Source organism: Rhinatrema bivittatum, chromosome 1, assembly GCF_901001135.1.
Source record: "Rhinatrema bivittatum chromosome 1, aRhiBiv1.1, whole genome shotgun sequence".
Lineage (NCBI taxonomy): Eukaryota > Metazoa > Chordata > Amphibia > Gymnophiona > Rhinatrematidae > Rhinatrema > Rhinatrema bivittatum.
The window spans coordinates 459,183,850-459,201,687 of record NC_042615.1 but is presented as its reverse complement, the minus strand read 5'-3'; positions in this window follow the sequence as shown (position 1 = coordinate 459,201,687).

Genomic DNA, 17,838 nt, shown 5'->3' with positions numbered 1-17,838 from the left:
TGGGGTCCTATTTGAACTGCTCACAGATGGGACGTTATTGGTACATGCATAAAACATCTAGGAGAATGAAGAGGGAAAAATCTATAAGATGTTGTGCATGCAAACTTATTTCCAGCTCTCCAGAATATTCATTTATACGCAAAAATCAAAATCAGTCTGGTTATAATTCTATGCATCACTTGTTTTACATTACAAAGACAACATAAGCTATTATTATTATTATTATTATTAGGCTTATTTTGGAATATAGCATTAGGTTTTGGGTTGACACTGCCAAAAGGTTCTGAGAAGTTTGGCTATTTAGAATTGGGAACTGGAACATGGATTATGACACATGATCAATACCTATTGGAAAACCCCAGCCTCAGATCTGGGCTAATCAAAGCCTACATACATGGTTGGAATCATTGCTCTGCCCATTGAATCCACTGCCATAAGCAGTTGCCTTTTCTACAACGTTTCATAATCACTTTTCAGCCCTCTCTTAACCTTTTTTATGGATGTCATGTGTATATCTATTTCTATATTTCAGCTCCATCTTGGGCCTGTCCCAAGGGAAAGGGGCTCACACTCAATACTAGGGCGGAGTCCCTGTCTTCCAGCCGTGGTGAGGATTCTGTATAAAGGGGAAAGATTAACCTCCAAGACCCAAGGCACTGACTGACCCTTTAATCTGTTGTGTGCTAATAACTAGTCAGGATTCCCTGATGGTATTCTAACATAAAACTTTACTGAATCAGTTCTTCAACAGAAGGAATCTGGTGCTTGGTATATTTCTTTCTGGTCACATCTTTAGGGCCTGATTTTCAAAAGAATTTGCATGCTTATAACTGGGATTTACATGTGTAAATGTAATTTACCCACATTAAGTGGCTTTTGAAAATTGCTACAATTTATGCTACTGAATTGTCCATATATTTTACCCACGTAAAATATATGAGGTAAATGGCCATTGGAAATTGCTATGATAGTATGTTATGTTTACATATGCAACTCCTTTGAAAATTCACCTGATAATGTATAACTGAAGCATTAAATACAATTGTCTTCCCTTGATTCTCTTTATTTGGGTCCCCTCTGTACCCTCCCGGACTTCAGGACTGCCCCTATGGTAGCTGGCAAGATTGTTCCTTTCTGCTGAAGTTTCTCCTTTTGATACCTTTTATCTACTGCTTGATCTTGAAACTCAACTCCAATTCTTGTGTGCACTTCCTATGCTGTCTCTAATGGGTACAATGATACATATTAAGAGAGGAAATACACATACAATAAATAATTTTCAGTATTTAATATACAAAATCTTATTACATAGGTACAAATGTGCTTCTTATAATGAATACAATACATTTATTTGTTAGATGAATATCAATATTAAAAATATAATACATACTTACATTAAAATTGTACAATCATATGTTCATACCTCACTAAAATCCACTCAAATCCATACTCTTAATGTGAAATACATTCAAAATGTCCCTAATACATACAATACTTCTAATAATATTCTTATACTTGACCAAGATTGCCAGTTCAATTTTAATTAGAACATGTATGAGTAAATTTTAAAAGGAACGTGCATGTGCCCACATACGCCTCATTTTAAAAAGTAGTTGCTTAATATTCAGAATACTGTTGCTGTGTGTACTTCTACAGCCTTTACATGCATTTATATATATAGAGAGAAAGAGAACTTCTGTATACGGTCACTCTTATACTCTCTATATAGGTACCACTCTAAAGGGGCATTTTGAATCGGGGCGGGTTTTCGGGAGGTGGATTGGGGTTAGGGTTGTGTTGTTACAGACACATTCAGAGGTATTCATAGTACAATTGACATCAATAAAGAATTATAGCCCTTATAAGTGATGAAAAGGAGTAATTTGTACAATGCAGCTAGCACTGCAGTGAACAAATCAACTCATTTTGTTAGACTTTTCATCACTTATAAGAGCTGTAATTCTTTACTGATGACAATTTTACTTTCTCTCTTGTTCTCTCTCGTTCTCTCTCTCTTGTAGCAAAGTTATGCAGGCAACAAACATGCATTGCCTTTGCAAAATGTATGCTTATGTGTATCAGTCTTGGCCCTGCCCCTTTTCTGCCTCCTTATTCTGAACGCATGTATGCGTGCTTTTCCCAGCTTCTTAAAATTCACGTTGCTCGCATACGTATGTAGCCATTTTTGTGTAAGCAATGTTTTTAAAATCTACTTCATATTTCTTATTCTCAGTTCAACCATAAGTGTAAAGATCCTAGCTCATTCTTCATACAAATTCTTCAGCTCTTCAGCATAAAACTCGACTTCTCATATATTTGTCTTGTCCAATGCTTCATACACTATCTTCATCATAACCGCAACAAAGAATTATCTGTTTCATCCTCAAGAAGGGCTTCTTCAGGGGGGGACTAATACTCTCTGCTATCTAATGCACATAGAACCAACATTAAAAACATATATTACAGGGGAAAAAAATCCCTAAATTTCCACAATCTATTACCATCCCTATTCACTGGTATGATGCCATCAAAACAACTTACAAATGCCATAAAGTAATATGTCTTATTGAGGCACATAGCATTTCTCAACATGATTTCACAAAGCTTCCCACTATTAGATCTTGCACAAGATTCAATGTCATGCTCATGAAATTTCTACAATGAAAATTCAAATAAACTAATCATTTAACAAACTTCCAAAATTTCCTTACAAACTCATCAACTAAATTTAAAAAATGCCTGAAAAACTACATAGCTACAAAAAAATCTCTTACCTCAAAGCCAGTTGACTACATCGACTCAAACACATCATCCCGAAAAGGATAGATGTAAATGGTTCAACGTAGAATGGTGATCGCATTTAAATATGATCACCATTCAATCAAAATCAGTGCCTTACAAAAAAGTGGTGCATTCAATCTGATGATTTAATCCCTGAGGACTCATCATATACCACATAAAAATTAAACGCTGTAGTTACTGGCGCAGTCTAAAAGAAATGTCACCTTGCTTTTCACAGTTAACTTAATTGATCATGAAAAACTTAAGATCATCTATAGAGTGGGTCATTTGGACCCAATGATTCACCAAGGGGGCACCCTCTTGCCATGATCTAATATGGCTCTTATGTTCTATAATTCTCATCCTCATCATTCTTTTAGTCTGTCCTATGTATAAATAATTTCAAGGGCAGACAATCGTATAAATCACCCCCCTGGAATGACATGAAGATAAACCCGATAATGTGTATGGATAAGATAGCTGAGGAAATTAAAAAATTTGTAAACAACAAGCATGTACTTCCTGATTTACTTTAACATTTTCCTGTCTACAATGATCCAAATGCGATCATAAATTCTTTCCTCTTTTAACCACAATGATTAGACGTTGTTCAAAAAAGCTCAATGAGCATATCATAGGCCAAAACTGTAAAATAGTATTTTTAATTTTAAATGTCTTTGTTGAATATGGGAGGGAACAAACTATGCAAGTGAGAGGTTCTGAACTTATTTTTATTAATAAGTTCTCTCTATTAGCAAATAAAGCTTGCTTGTAAGCTTTTTTAACCACAGATCTAGTATACCCCCTCTCAAGAAACCTATCAATTAAGCCCTGTGTTTGTATCTTGTATTTGGCCATTGTTGAGCAAAGCTGTCGAAACCGCAAAAAATGCCCAATTGGAATGTTTCTTAACATGCGAGGATGAAAACTCGTGTTGTGGAGGCTTAAAATAAATTGTAGTACTAATGTGACCTGCCTGCTTATATAAACTGATATCCAAAAATGTGTTAGTGACTCCACGCAATTCAACCGAAAAAAATAGGTTCACATCCACTGAGTTCAACCATTGATTAAACAGTCATTGTAAGTCGTTTTGATGGTATCATATCAGTGGATAGGGGCAGTAATAGACCGTGGAAATGTAGGGAATTTTTGTCCCTGTAATATGTTTTTAATGTTGGTTCTACTTGCATTAGGTAGGAGAGAGTATTAGTGCCCCCCTGAAAAAGCCCTTCTTCAGGGCAAAACGGAGAACTCTTTGTTGGGGTTATTAGGAAGGGAGTGTATGAAGCTCTGTAGAAGGCAAATATATGAGGAGTCGAGATTGATGCTGAAGAGCTGAAGAATGTGTATGAAGAATGACATAGGATCATTACACTTACAGTTGAACTGAGATTAAGAACTATGGCCTAGATTTATCAAAATGGTATAAATATAGTGGAAATAGTGCCCGCAATAAAAAAAAAAAAGGGATGTAGTTAGGTTAATTACCTTGCTCCCGCATCGCATAGGCAATTTCTGCAAAGCGCAATAATTTTTGCACTTGCACTATTTTTCGCTTCACATGCTGATTAAAACATTGTAGAGAGAAAGCCTCACTATAGAGTCAGTCTGACACTCTATATATGTACCTCTGTAGCGGGGCACTTTAAATCGGTATAGGTTTCATCCATTATAATGACTAAAGATTTGTAGTCATTATAATGGATGAAACCTATACCGATTTAAAGTGCCCCGCTACAGAGGTACATATATAGAGTGTCAGACTGACTCTATAGTGAGGCTCTCTCTCTACAATGTTTTAATCAGCATGTGAAGCGAAAAATAGTGCAAGTGCAAAAATTATTGCGCTTTGCAGAAATTGCCTATGCGATGCAGGAGCAAGGTAATTAACCTAACTACATCCCTTTTTTTTTTTATTGCGGGCACTATTTCCACTATATTTATACCATTTTGATAAATAGTGATGTCAATTTTATTATGAATACCTCAGAATGCTTTTGTAACACCACCCCCCTAAACCCCACCCCACCTTCCGAAACCCACCCTGATTCAAAGTGTCCCTCTACAGTGGTAACTATATATATAGGGGCAGATTTTAAAAGCCCTACACGCGCCGGGCCTATTTTCAAAAGGTCCGGCGGCACGCAAAAAGCCCCGGGATGCGTGTAAGTCCCGGGGCTTTAAAAAATGGGCAGTCCGGAGGCGGGATGGGGGTGTGGCCAGAGGCTTCCATATGGCTGCTGGGCCGGAGGATCGCTCGCCGCCTCTGGCAGGCATAACTTCAACAACAAAGGTACGGGAGGGAGGTTTTCGGGCTGGGGGCGGGACAGGGAGAGGAAGGTGGAGGGGGGAACAGGGAAAGCCAGCTGGTCTCCCCGAGGGCTCGGCGCACGCAAGTTGCACTAGTGTGCACCCCCTTGTGCGCACAGACCCCTGATTTTACAACATGCGCGCATGTTATAAAATCGGGTGGGTAGCGCGCACAAATATAGGCCACAAGCGTAACTTTTAAAATCTGCCCCATAGCATGTCAGATTGACTCTATACAGAGGCTCTTGCTCTCTCGCTAAATCCTGCATTGCTGTATCATATTAGGTACTACCAACCCTCATTACCATTAACTCTACCCAAACTCCTCCCACTGGAATACTCAATGTTGAGTTTGCATACACCATTGCATTATTTATGGCATGAGTTAGGGCTTTAACACATGCATTAATGCTCTAACACAAATTGATAAATGACCCAGTATATGCTCTAATTAAATTGAACTTGTAGTCTTGGTCAAGTATAAGAATATTATTAGAAATACTGTATTAGGAACATTTTGAAAGTATTTCACATTAAGAGGTATGGATTTTAGTAGATTTTAGTGAGGTGTGAGCATGTGATTGTATGATTAAGATGTGAGTAATTAAGTATGTATTATATTTTTTATATTGATATTCATCCAGCAAATAAACATACTGTATTCATTATATGAAGCACATTTGTACATATGTAATGAGATTTTTGTAAATTAAATACTGAAAATTATTTATTGTATGTGTATTTCCTCTGTTTATATGTACCATTGTACTCAGTTGTTAGAGAGGTATATTTCTTTTTATTTTGATGTTTGCCTTGTTGGTCTCTACTGGGTAAGCATCAGATGGGTAGCTTGATGGTTCTCATCTTCTCTCAATATGGCACTAGATGGGTAGTCACTCCTACAAACAATTTTTGCTGCGTTTGCACTGAATCTCTCAGCTTGAGTAGCACTGACGTTTCTCCAAAACACAAGGCAACCTGAAGCCATTAAACACAAAACTCCTTACAACAAATTCTCTCAAGCCCTGTCCTAGAGGGAACCAGAATACCAGAGGACTAGAGACTTCTTTCTTCTCTTCTGGGAAGGAAAGATGTATAAAACTTCCTTCCAAAGAAAAAATACAAAATGAGAAAACAGCTCACCAGCCACTGTGAGTAAATATATGTAACCCCTTCTATACTAGCAGCAAATATCTCACCCAATACATAGAGTCCTTACCAAGGCTTAGGGACTGCAAAACAAATACAGATGAGCAGGAGATTAGCTTCTACTATCTCAAACTCCAACTCAAAAATCCACAAAACCCACCAGGGTCAGAGACATGGTGGAAAGAGGATAACCAATGGGACATTGCTATACCGGGGTACAAATTATATCGCAATAACAGAGAGGAGCACCCGGGAGGAGGTGTGGCGCTTTATGTCCGGGATGGCATAGAGTCCAACAGGATAAACCTCCTGCATGAGACTAAATACAAAATTGAATCTTTATGGGTAGAAATCCCTTGTGTGTCGGGGAAGACTATAGTGATAGGGGTATACTACCATCCACCTGGTCAAGATGGTGAGACGGACAGTGAAATGGTAAGAGAAATTAGGGAAGCTAACCAAATTGGTAGTGCAGTAATAATGGGAGACTTCAGTTACCCCAATATTGACTGGGTAAATGTATCATCGGGACACGCTAGAGAGATAAAGTTTCTGGATGGAATAAATGATAGCTTTATGGAGCACACAAAGGTAGAGAGAATGGAGCGAGGGCGAGAATAGATACGGACGCAACAGAAGAGGTGCAGTGAGTGAGGAGGAGGAGAAGCTATGGAGATGCTAAGGCTAAGTTTATTTCTTCTCTCTCTGGGGCGCTACGGCCTAGATGAAGGACAAAGATGGCTGCTACCCCCAGTATCTTCCATTGTTCTTTTAAAAACAAATTAAAAACAAAACTTTTTATGGAAATATGGATGACAAAATACAATTTTACAGATCACCAATCCTTTATGGTAAGTAGTTAAATTCCATAGCATTTATTGTTATAAGTTTTGTTGATGCTGAAACTGTCTTAAATTCACTTATTTGCTTATGGTGCTAAAAGTCTTGAAAACAGAATTTTCCAGTCTTATATAGTTCAGTTTATCTTAAGCATCTAAATTTAAATGCTACTTATTTTGAAATTCCACCAGACTACAGCAAACTAACTTTAAATCAGTTTGCATATCCTTTGTTAACTTTTGAATAAATGCAACATTCTGTTAAGTGTAAGGATAAATATAAGATTAATGATCTCAAGGTGATCATAACTGATTGATTTATTTGGGCCAATTAATATCCAACATTAGGAATCTTTCTACATTTGGCATATAAAACACTGAACATTTAGCAAGGCAAAAGCCAAAGGCGGGAGGCAATACAATAAATTGCTAGCTTGGCACACAAGATACACAAATACAGTAAAACTCATCAGTAAAAGCATTGACCATAACCTTGGACTAAGACAAGAAGTGACCTGGCAGACAGGAACATGGAGAGAGAGAGAGAAAGTAGCCACAATGCCACTTCATATGGTAGTGCACCACTTCACAGATTAAAGTTTAGTGTTGTACCCAAGTAAGGATTTGCATTCATTTTCATCTGAATGGAAAAAAGAGACAAATGAGTCATTTTTCAGTTTGGGTTGTAACAACCAAACCAAATAGGTGTGGTTTCCATAAAGTCTGAATCCTTTTCTGCTCATTCTGTTCAATTCCATTAAAGTCTACAGGCAAGGAAAGCAATGCAATTTTGTATTCGGCCAGCCAAAGTGGAGCCAGTTGGGATAGAACAATGAAGGAGCCTTCATACTTTTAGGGCCAGATTTTAAAAGACCTACGCGTGTAGGTGGGGTTACGCACGCTGAGCCTATTTTACAAAGGCCCGGCGACATGCGTAAAACCCTGGGACACGTCTAAGCCCGGGGTTTCGAAAAAGGGGAGGGGGTGGGGCCAGAGGCCTCCGGCACAGTGGCCATTTGCCACTGTATCGGAGAATCGCGTGCCGGCAGGCCCGGAGGCAGGCTCAAGAGGTAAAATAAAGGTCGGGGGGGGGGGGGGGGGGGGTTAGGATAGGGCTAGGGGGCAGGAGGGCTAGGGAAAGGGGAAGGGAAGATAGGTTAGGGGGTTAGGAAGTCCCCTCCCAGGCCGCTCCGAAATTGGAGCGGCCTGGGAGGGAATGGGTGAAGGCCGTGGGTGTTGGTGCGCGCTGGTGCACAATTGTGCACCCTCTTGCGCGCACCGACTCCCGATTTTATAACATGCGTGCACCTGCACATGCATGTTATAAAATCAGGTGTCCATTTGCATGCGCCGGGTAGCACGCACACATGGACGCCCATGCATAGCTTTTAGAATTTACCCCTTAATGCAGTTCCATCATGGCTTTCTGTTTCAATGACAGAGGGAAAGGGGGAATTGGATTTGAACAGCAACCAACAAAGGCCCCAACCTTTACGGACTGGGGAAACAAATATAGGGGGGTAACTTGCTATTTTGCCAGTTACTACCCTTAATCAATAAGCCTGATACTTTGATGCAACTCCAACATTGCTCTCTGCTTCAACGGCAAGGCATAATGGGGAATTGGATTCAAACAGCAACCAATGAGGGGCCCTGGGAAACTGATAAGCTTGCTGGACAGACTGGATGGACCATTTGCTCTTTTTCTGCCGTCATTTCTATGTTTCAATGTTTCATCATTTTTTTTAGGTGAAAGTAAAATTAGGAACACTTTGAGCCGTGATTATTTTGTTCAGTCAATCCTCTGTTGGGTCTCTGAGAGTAGCAGAAACTCTCAAGCTCCTTGCTTCAAAACTTAAAGAAAAGATTAGAAAAAAAAAGATAATGTGCAAGAGAAAATAAAGTTTGCTGTTAGAGTCAATCACTGCTAATGTGCCTGGGTCTCAGGATCACAATTTATCTCATCAGGGCAAGACTACAACTACGGCTGATACTGTGCCAAGAGCTGCAATAAAGATACACTCGGGGAGATTGTCTGTTTCTTGCAACATGTGAAGTATTTGTGCACTGCAGTGACTTAGAGGTAGCGTCCTGTGTTCTCTGTGTGCCAGTGTACTTGTGTGTGTGACTCATGCACCAAGTTATTTTCTTAGAGAGCAGTATTCAGAAAACTGGTGAGAGGACAAGTGGCTAAAAGTAAGTAACCAGATCACTTTTCCCAGATATTTAGTGGGATAAACGTCCTACTGAATATACTCTCCTAAAGTTTATCCGGCTAGTTTTAGCTGGATAATGTTCAAACCTAACTACTTATGTTTGAATGCAACTGGTTAGGTTTGAAAGTTATCCAGTTGTGTAATTGAATAATTGGCTACTTAGCCAGCTATATTCAAAAGTGACTTCAAAATAAAACTAAAAATAAACGTCAGGGTCTTCAGGCCCAATCTCCCAGCCTCAACACCAGATAACACTTTAAAATCAGTGTGGGCATAGCGTCTGATACCCCATCCCCAATCTAAAAAAAAAAAAAAAAGCAGCCCCCCCCCCCCCTCATTGTTATTATTGTACACTTCCAGTGTTGCTGTCAGAACAATGCTGGAAACAGCTAGAAGCGGGCAAGGCATTGCTGCACTGTCAACTGGACTTTTGTGTGTCCGGGGCAGTGAGGAGGTTAAAATAGAGGTTGCTGATGACTGGCATGGGAGGCAGGAGGGACTCATGACTTTCTAGAAAATATCAGGGAAAGGAATGGTATGTCTTTCGGGCACCTGTGCCTGCTGCATTTAGAGTACTTTAGTTTAGCTGGATACGGCTGAATATCGGCTAAGTAACCCAGATAACTTTGCTGCACCTTGGAACATCTCCAGCCCATCTCTTTTATCTCTAGCTAAGTTTTATCTGGTATAGTGATTTATCTGTTCAGTGCAAAAATGTATCTGATGCATAAAGTTGCACTAGAGAAAGTGCAGAGAAGGGCGACCAAAATGATAAAGGGCATGGAATGGCTGCCCTATGAGGCATGGAATGGCTGACAGCAACACTGGAAGTGTACAATAATAACAAATCACTATACCAGATAAAACTTAGCCAGAGATAAAAGAGATGGGCTGGAGATGTTCCAAGGTGCAGCAAAGTTATCCGGGTTACTTAGCCGATATTCAGCGACCCGGGGGCGGTTCCGGAGGGCGTGGCCACGCCCCCGGACCGCCCCAGGCCGAAACCATGCCCCGGGCCCGCCCCCGAAACGCCGCGTCCTGCCCCCAAAACGCTGCATCGATCGGCCCCGCCCCCGACACGCCCCCGACAAAAAACCCCGGGACTTACGCGAGTCCCGGGGCTCTGCGCACGCCGGCAGGCCTATGGAAATTAGGCGCGCCGGCGTGCAAGGCCCTGCTCACATAAATCCGGGCGGATTTACGCGAGCAGGGCTTTTAAAATCTGCCCCTCAGAGAAAAGCCACTGCCATTAGCAATGGTTACATGGAATAGACTTAGTTTTTGGGTACTTGCCAGGTTCTTATGGCCTGGATTGGCCACTGTTGGAAAACAGGATGCTGGGCTTGATGGACCTTTGGTCTGACCCAGTATGGCATTTTCTTATGATCTTATGTTCTTAACATATTGTAGCCCATGTGGGGAATTTTTTTTTAAGGTCAGTCTAAGATGATTCTTTTCCTTTAGGTTTCAATAAGACATATATAACAGGGTTGGCTAAGGTGGGGAAGGATTTACTCCCTCCAGCTTGATATAGGCCTATATCCTTACTAAATTGTGATTTGAAGATTTTTGCCAAAATCTTAGCAGATAGATTAAGTTTGATTATTCCCTATGTCATTTCCAATAATCAGGTAGGGTTTGTTAAAGATAGGGTAGCTTGTTCCCATATTGTGAAACTGACTTTGGCAATGTCCATCTGTAAATCCAATAATATACAAGCTGTGGCGATAAGTTTTGACTCTGAAAAGGCCTTTGATAAAGTATCTTGGCCATACATGTTCTCGGTTTTGCAGAGATATGGTTTTGCTGGAGATATTTTAAAGTATATAACACTTTTATACAGATTGCCTAGCTCTAATATCATTGCTAATGGTCATAAGTTGGAGGACTTCAATATACAAAGCAGAGTGAGACAAGGCTGCCCTCTGTCTCCTCTTTTATACATTTTGTCAATAGACCCCATTGACAGAACAATTAAGGGCTTCAATAAAAGGGGACACTCATTTAAAGTTGCAGCTTTTGCGGACAATGTCCTTGTCTTCCTTACAGAGCCAAGAGAGTCGATATGGAGAGTTTTAAGTCACCAATCTAATTTTGGGACATTTGCAGGATTGAAAATCAGTCTAGATAAACCTGAAGTATTAGACATTCAAGGAACTCTCAGAGGATTATGGGTTGGTGACTTCCCACTATGTTGAGTGGAAGGGGAAATGAGGTATCTGGGGATAAGGATTCCATTGGATATTGGAAAAATGTATGCAGTAAATGTTCAACCTTTACTGAAAAGTATGGAAAGATCCCTTCAGAAATGGTGAGACCTCTCTCCTCTCTCTAACAGGCAAGATTCTTCTAATAAAAATGATGGAAATACCTAAATGGTTATATGTATTGCAAATACTTCTCATTTGGCTTTGTAGGAAGGATCTTGGGGTCATAAATAGGAATATCAGAAACTTCCTGTGGAAAGGGAAGGTGAGAATCCCTTTGGAGTTATTGATGAGACCTTTGGAAAAAGGAGGTTTGAAATGCCCAAACATGCAGATATATAACTTGGCATGTATGTTAAGACATACACATGACTGGATGTTTGAAACCTCTAGATACTCAACATATGATTTATTACAAAGTTGGTTAAGTCCCTTCTCATTAAATTCCTTGATCTAGGTTACAGAGAAAGATGTTCCAGGAAACTTTAGGGACTACTTGATACTTATGTCCTGCCGCAGGGCTTGGTCTTTTTTGTGTACATTTTTGAATAGGGGGAGACAGGGTCTCTTCATTTATCTCTATTCAGGCAAACCCACAATTTATACCTGGTTTAGACAGTACAGTTTTTAGGCCTTGCTCTACAAAAGGACTTAAATAAGTTCATCAACTTTTTGTGGGGGATTAAAACATATTGCATCATTTTCAGGAATTACAATTCAAATTTTCAATAACCACATAAGGATTTCTATGCATATTTACAAGGCGCGAACAAAAGTACGCTGGATTTTATAAGATACACGCATAGCCGCGCGTATCTTATAAAATCCGGGGTCGGCGTGCGCAAGTGGGTGCACATTTGTGCAACCTGCGTGCGCCAAGCCCAGCGGGCGCTGCCTGTTCCCTCCGAGGCCGCTCCGATTTCGGAGCGGCCTTGGAGGGAACTTTCCTTTGCCCTCCCCCCACCTTCCCCTACCTAACCCACCCCCCCCCCAGCCCTATCTAAACCCCCCCTACCTTTGTCGGCAAAGTTACGCCTGCTAAAAGCAGGCGTAACTTTGCGCGCGCCGGCCGGCAGCCCCACTCTGTCCTCCGGTCCCGGGAGCTGGTCCGGAGGCCTCGACCACGCCCCCGGGCCGGCGCCACGCTCCAGGCCCGCCCCCGAAACGCCGCAGCACGCCCCAGAAACGCCGCATCGTTTCGGGAACGTCCCCAGACACGCCCCCTCCCGCCCCTTTTCAAAAGCCCCGGGACTTACGCGCAGCCCGGGGCTTTACGCGTGCCGGCAGCCTATGCAAAATAGGCGCACAGGCCTTTTAAAATCCGCCCCTATGTATCTAATCTTCTTCATGCTAATCCAGAGTTTGGTAAATTAGGGGACATGGGGGAGGTTTGAACAGGTAATAAAAGTGTAAAGCCTTCTTGTGCCAAGTTTAACAGTATGTTGTGAACTTCAGACAGGGGATGATTTTGGTCAAATCTTTAGCAAATGGACCAAATGGTTCCATTTTAATTTAACTTGGCAGGAGTTTCAACAATATTTCCAAAAAACAGATTGATCTACAGAGACTGTATTTTTAAGCCAGGCATATCTGTCACAGGAAAGCGCTTGTCAAGCCATAATTTGCAATACACCTGTGTGTCAGAAATGTGTTCAAGAAATTGGAGATTATATTCATGGTTTTTGGCAATGCCTCAAGATCCAGACATTTTGGAATAATTTATAGGTTTATAAAGAAATGTAAATTAAACTGCATTTGCCTATGGACCCCAAGATCTGGCTTTTTAGTAATTATGACAATTTCACTCCCGTTTTGAAACCAAGAAGGAAGTTACCTTTTGATAAAGCCTTATTGGTGGCAAAGGAAACCATATTGTTCACTTGGAAAATGAGGATGATTAAACTCCTAACTTTTGAATATTTATCTGCAAAATTCAGTTCAGAAAAGTGCTTGGAAGCTGTGCTACAGATATGGCAGGAATATTTGGATGTTTTCTTTCCTCTGGCAAGGAATACCATTCTTAATCTATGAAGGAAATCATTTTGTCTACGCATGGTTTAATATCTTCTTAAAAGAATATGGAGCAGTAAACAACTTGAGGGATTCAGAAGAGGGTGAAAAATAACTCCTTTGATAGGATGGGAATTTGTGATCTAATGCTGGCGGTTGGAGAGTTCCACGAAAAAATGAAGGATAAAAATAAACTTTCCCTCATATGTCAACAAACAAATTCACCCTAACTGAGGGAAAATGAGAAAAATACAGCAACAATTTACAAATATTTTTACAAAGTCAATTCTCAAAAAGTTTAATCTATCATAAAATATAAATGATACATACATGTATAAATACAATCATATTATTATAATGCTGGATGTGTAACGCCCAATTTGGCAAACAATCAGGGGGGCCTGGATGGAAGCGGCTCTTGTCTCAGAGATCTGACCAGTGTGGTGGGTGTGGAGGTAAAAGGAAAGTGCGGTCTAGTTATTGCTGTACGCGTACAGATAATGTGGCCACAGTATTCAAAAAACTTTCCAGGTTTGGCAATCATTTTCCAGCCATCATTCACTGAAGCTTTACATTTTCTACCATTGCGCAGGCATACAAGATAGGGTTTTTAAAAAAAAATTTTTTTTCTTTATTGTTTTTTAAATATTTTGCAATGTAAAAGCAAAGAAAGGATAGATCATACACATAAGCATGAGTGTTTTAATGCAGAGACCTACTAATGAGTAGGAAATGTTTCTGTGTTAACAATTGTCTCATAGAAAATACATTCATTTTCTTTTCCCCCTTATGCAGGAACCCTGGGAGGTTATGAGGCTTATGGTAGCCAATAGCCCTCCATGTGCCCAGGACCTTCACTGGACATGGACTACTTATATTTATATTTGGTACTACACATATTTATAGTCATAACCTATATGCAAGCACATTACATGACTTTCTTGAAGAAAATGCTTACCTAGAGGGCAAGCAGTGTGAGAGGTGTCCAGTTGTCCCAAACCTCCCACAGCTATATCTGAAATGGTATTGAGCACCATCCATTCTGCTACAGAGAAGATTTGGCTGGCAGGCCTCTCAGCTCTCATCCTGGCCTGCTTCCTCTTCACAGAACGTCGGAGATCCCTTCACTTGTGAATCAGATCTTTCACACTGTAATTATTATAACATACTGCATTGAGGCTGTGGTGGATCCTCTTCCATGTACTCTCCTTCCTGTTTGAGCCCACTCTCCCGCAGTCAGAGCCATACCAAGGTTGACCTTCTTGTCTGTGAAGTCATATGCCTTGATGACCTTACGGATAAAAAGATCAATCTTTCTGGGTGGGAAGTTAGACTCCTCACTAGAGCTCCACTTCTTGCAGACATGGTGCACATAGGAAGCCGTGCACTGTGAATTATCCCTTTATACTCACATACGCACGTAAATGGCACACATTTGTGCATGGAAAAATGAGGGATTTACACAGGTAATTATTACACGAGTACAATTTTAAAATAAATAGCAAACCTACGTTTGTTGAAACTTGCATATTATGGTGTAACATATGTGTGTATATTTACTTTAATACTGTATAATAGGTTTATTTTCCTCTTCAGATTTTGCATAGTTGGTCTATAAAAGGGATGTCAGCAGGATTCATCTCTCCTGGCATTTTTTGATCTGGTCCATTGTTCATCCCTATAGATCAGAACTTCCCAAACCTTTAGCCAATGTGACCCATTTTATCACTTGAAAATTCACATGACCCCAGAGGTTGATGAAAATAAATTAGCAGGGGTGTGGTCCCCCTCCAACAAGCCCTCCACTCTCACCCTTCACCCTCTCCAGTTGATCCTTTTTCTCAGTCTCTGCCCCTCCGAGCACCTCTTACAGCCTCCCAGCTCCTCTCACCTTCCCAGCTCATCCCCTCTCTCATGCTATCCAACCCTTTTCATATCATCCCAGCTGATCATTTCTCACCTTCCAGCCATTTTAATAACCTCCAATTGATCCTCAGCTATCCCTCCCTATCATCTCTATAATCCCCAATCGATACTCTGACATCCCCTCTGTCTCATTCCATCACCCCTCCCCTCTCTTTCACCTTCAAGCCTCACCTCCTTTGTCCTCCAACCCTTTTCTTACATCCCTCCCAATTGATTCCCTCTCACCCCAGTTCCTCTCTTACATACCCCAGTCAATCTTTTATCATTCCCCCATCACCCTCTACAACCAAACCCTCTTCTGCTGATCCAACCCTCAAAACTTTTCTGCATCTGATCCCTCTCTTCAAATAGGCCCACTTCTAAACACTCCTCTGGTCAGGGTCAGCAGCAACATTTTCTTTTAGATCCTCGGCCAACAGTGAATGACAACTGTTGGGAAGAAACTGCTGACAGGGGCAACATTTTTTTCTTGTGTAGGTTCAGTGGTGAGTGAGGAGAGAGTAGTAGTGACAATCTCCCTGTGCACACTAAGCCCACCCTTCCCCTCATGGCTGGTCCCAATGCCAACTGTGATTTGGAAGTGGCAGTAGCATTAGTAATGAAAGCCAGTATCAGACCCTTGAGTAAGTGCAAGTTCATAGACCTTGCAGTGATCCTTATCTCTCTTCATGCAGGACTTCCCTTTACCACAGAAACTCATGCCAGGGCAGGGCTACCAGAGGGCATGGCTCAAAGACCCAAGTTGACTTCCACTACTAATGCTGCTGTTAGTGCCTGAAGAGTTCTGCCCTTTGCAGCACTGGCTACCTGAGATAAAGGTTTTGTAACTCCATTTGTGGTTCTGACCCCCAGTCTGAGAAGCGCTGCTATAGATAGCAATGTGGTAAGATCTGAATTGACTGTACCTGTCCCAGGTAACATGGATCCTGCTGGTCTCCAACCTCCACAAGATATATGTTGTATGTTCAATAAACAGGGCATATGTAGATGAATATCTCAACATCAGAATTGTGTATTATAAATATATTGACTTTGGATTTTTCTAGCACACCTGTATTTTTATCCACATAGAACACAACCTTATTTAGGCTTCTATCTAATATGAGTCTAGCGTGTCACAATATATCAGGCAAAGAATTTCTAATGGGACTTGGTTGTTTTTTCCTACCTTAACCACCCTTTCTTTTGGTATTTATATCTGTATGGGAAGCAGCCAGTGCTGGTGTTAGAATGTCCAGCTGCCCTAGGTGGTGACATCATCAGGCTATCATGTTATCTCTCTCATTCTCTCTCTGAGATTCAAATGGCTCACATCTTTCTCTATGCAATTCACACAGCCCATATCTCTCTCCATGTGATTCACATGGCCCGCATTTCTCTCCACCTGATTCACACTGCACTCATCTTCAGAGCCTCATGTTGCTCACGTCTGCTTCTCAATTTGCACGTTCGCTTTAAAAAATGCTGTTTTCGCATCATGCCCCGCTCACTTCTGGTACCCTAGGCAGCCACCTGGTCCACCTAATACCTCCTGCTGGCCCTGGAAGAAGCCGATGACAAACACATTTATGACCCAACTTCAGAGGCCAGCCAATCTGAGATGACTGCCAGAAATAAGGTTTGTGTAATGATCCTAAGGGATTACTGGTTGGGGTGTTGCATCCATCAGTCGCAGATGGCTGTGACCACTCTGCCTTACCTCTTTTCTACCCTTTTCCTCCTCCTTGGGCAAGATGGCTGCCTCCGGTGCCGAAACCCTCGGCGTCTCCAACTCAGCATGGGCGTCCCAGTCCACCATGCTCCTTCCCGTGGCCTCCTAGGGCATGCGTGTGCATGTTGCCAATGCTTAAGTACACATCATGGCGGGAACCTCGGGGCATCCCAACCACATGACGTCAATACCTCTGGGTATTTAATCCTCCGCTACGCTACTTACGTTGAGTTAGCAAGGACTTCGGTTTAGCTACTCTGACCGCTCTAAGCTGCTCACTAAGACGCTTCTCTACTCTCCGGGGAATCTTGCTCCTAACAAAGCTCTAGGCACCCGCTCCTCGGGGGCCTCTCGCTTCCAACAACCCTTCGGGGTTTCTACTAACTAGACAACCGCTCCTCGGGGGTCTCTCTCTTTTTATTTCAGGATCTTCTGCACTATTTGGTACTCGCTCCTCGAGAGCCTATCAGTCCAGTTATCCTGCACCATGGACCTTCGGTCCCACCATCTCCATTGCCAGGAAGACGCCGCACTATGCTCCTGTGAGTACCTCTACGATCCAGTTCTCCAACTCCACCCACCAGGCTTGGCAATTCCCGCACTGCTGGTTCCTATCTTCCTTGAACATCTGGGTGAGACTTCTACATCTGAGACTGTTTGAGCATATTGGCACCTTGCTGGACTTC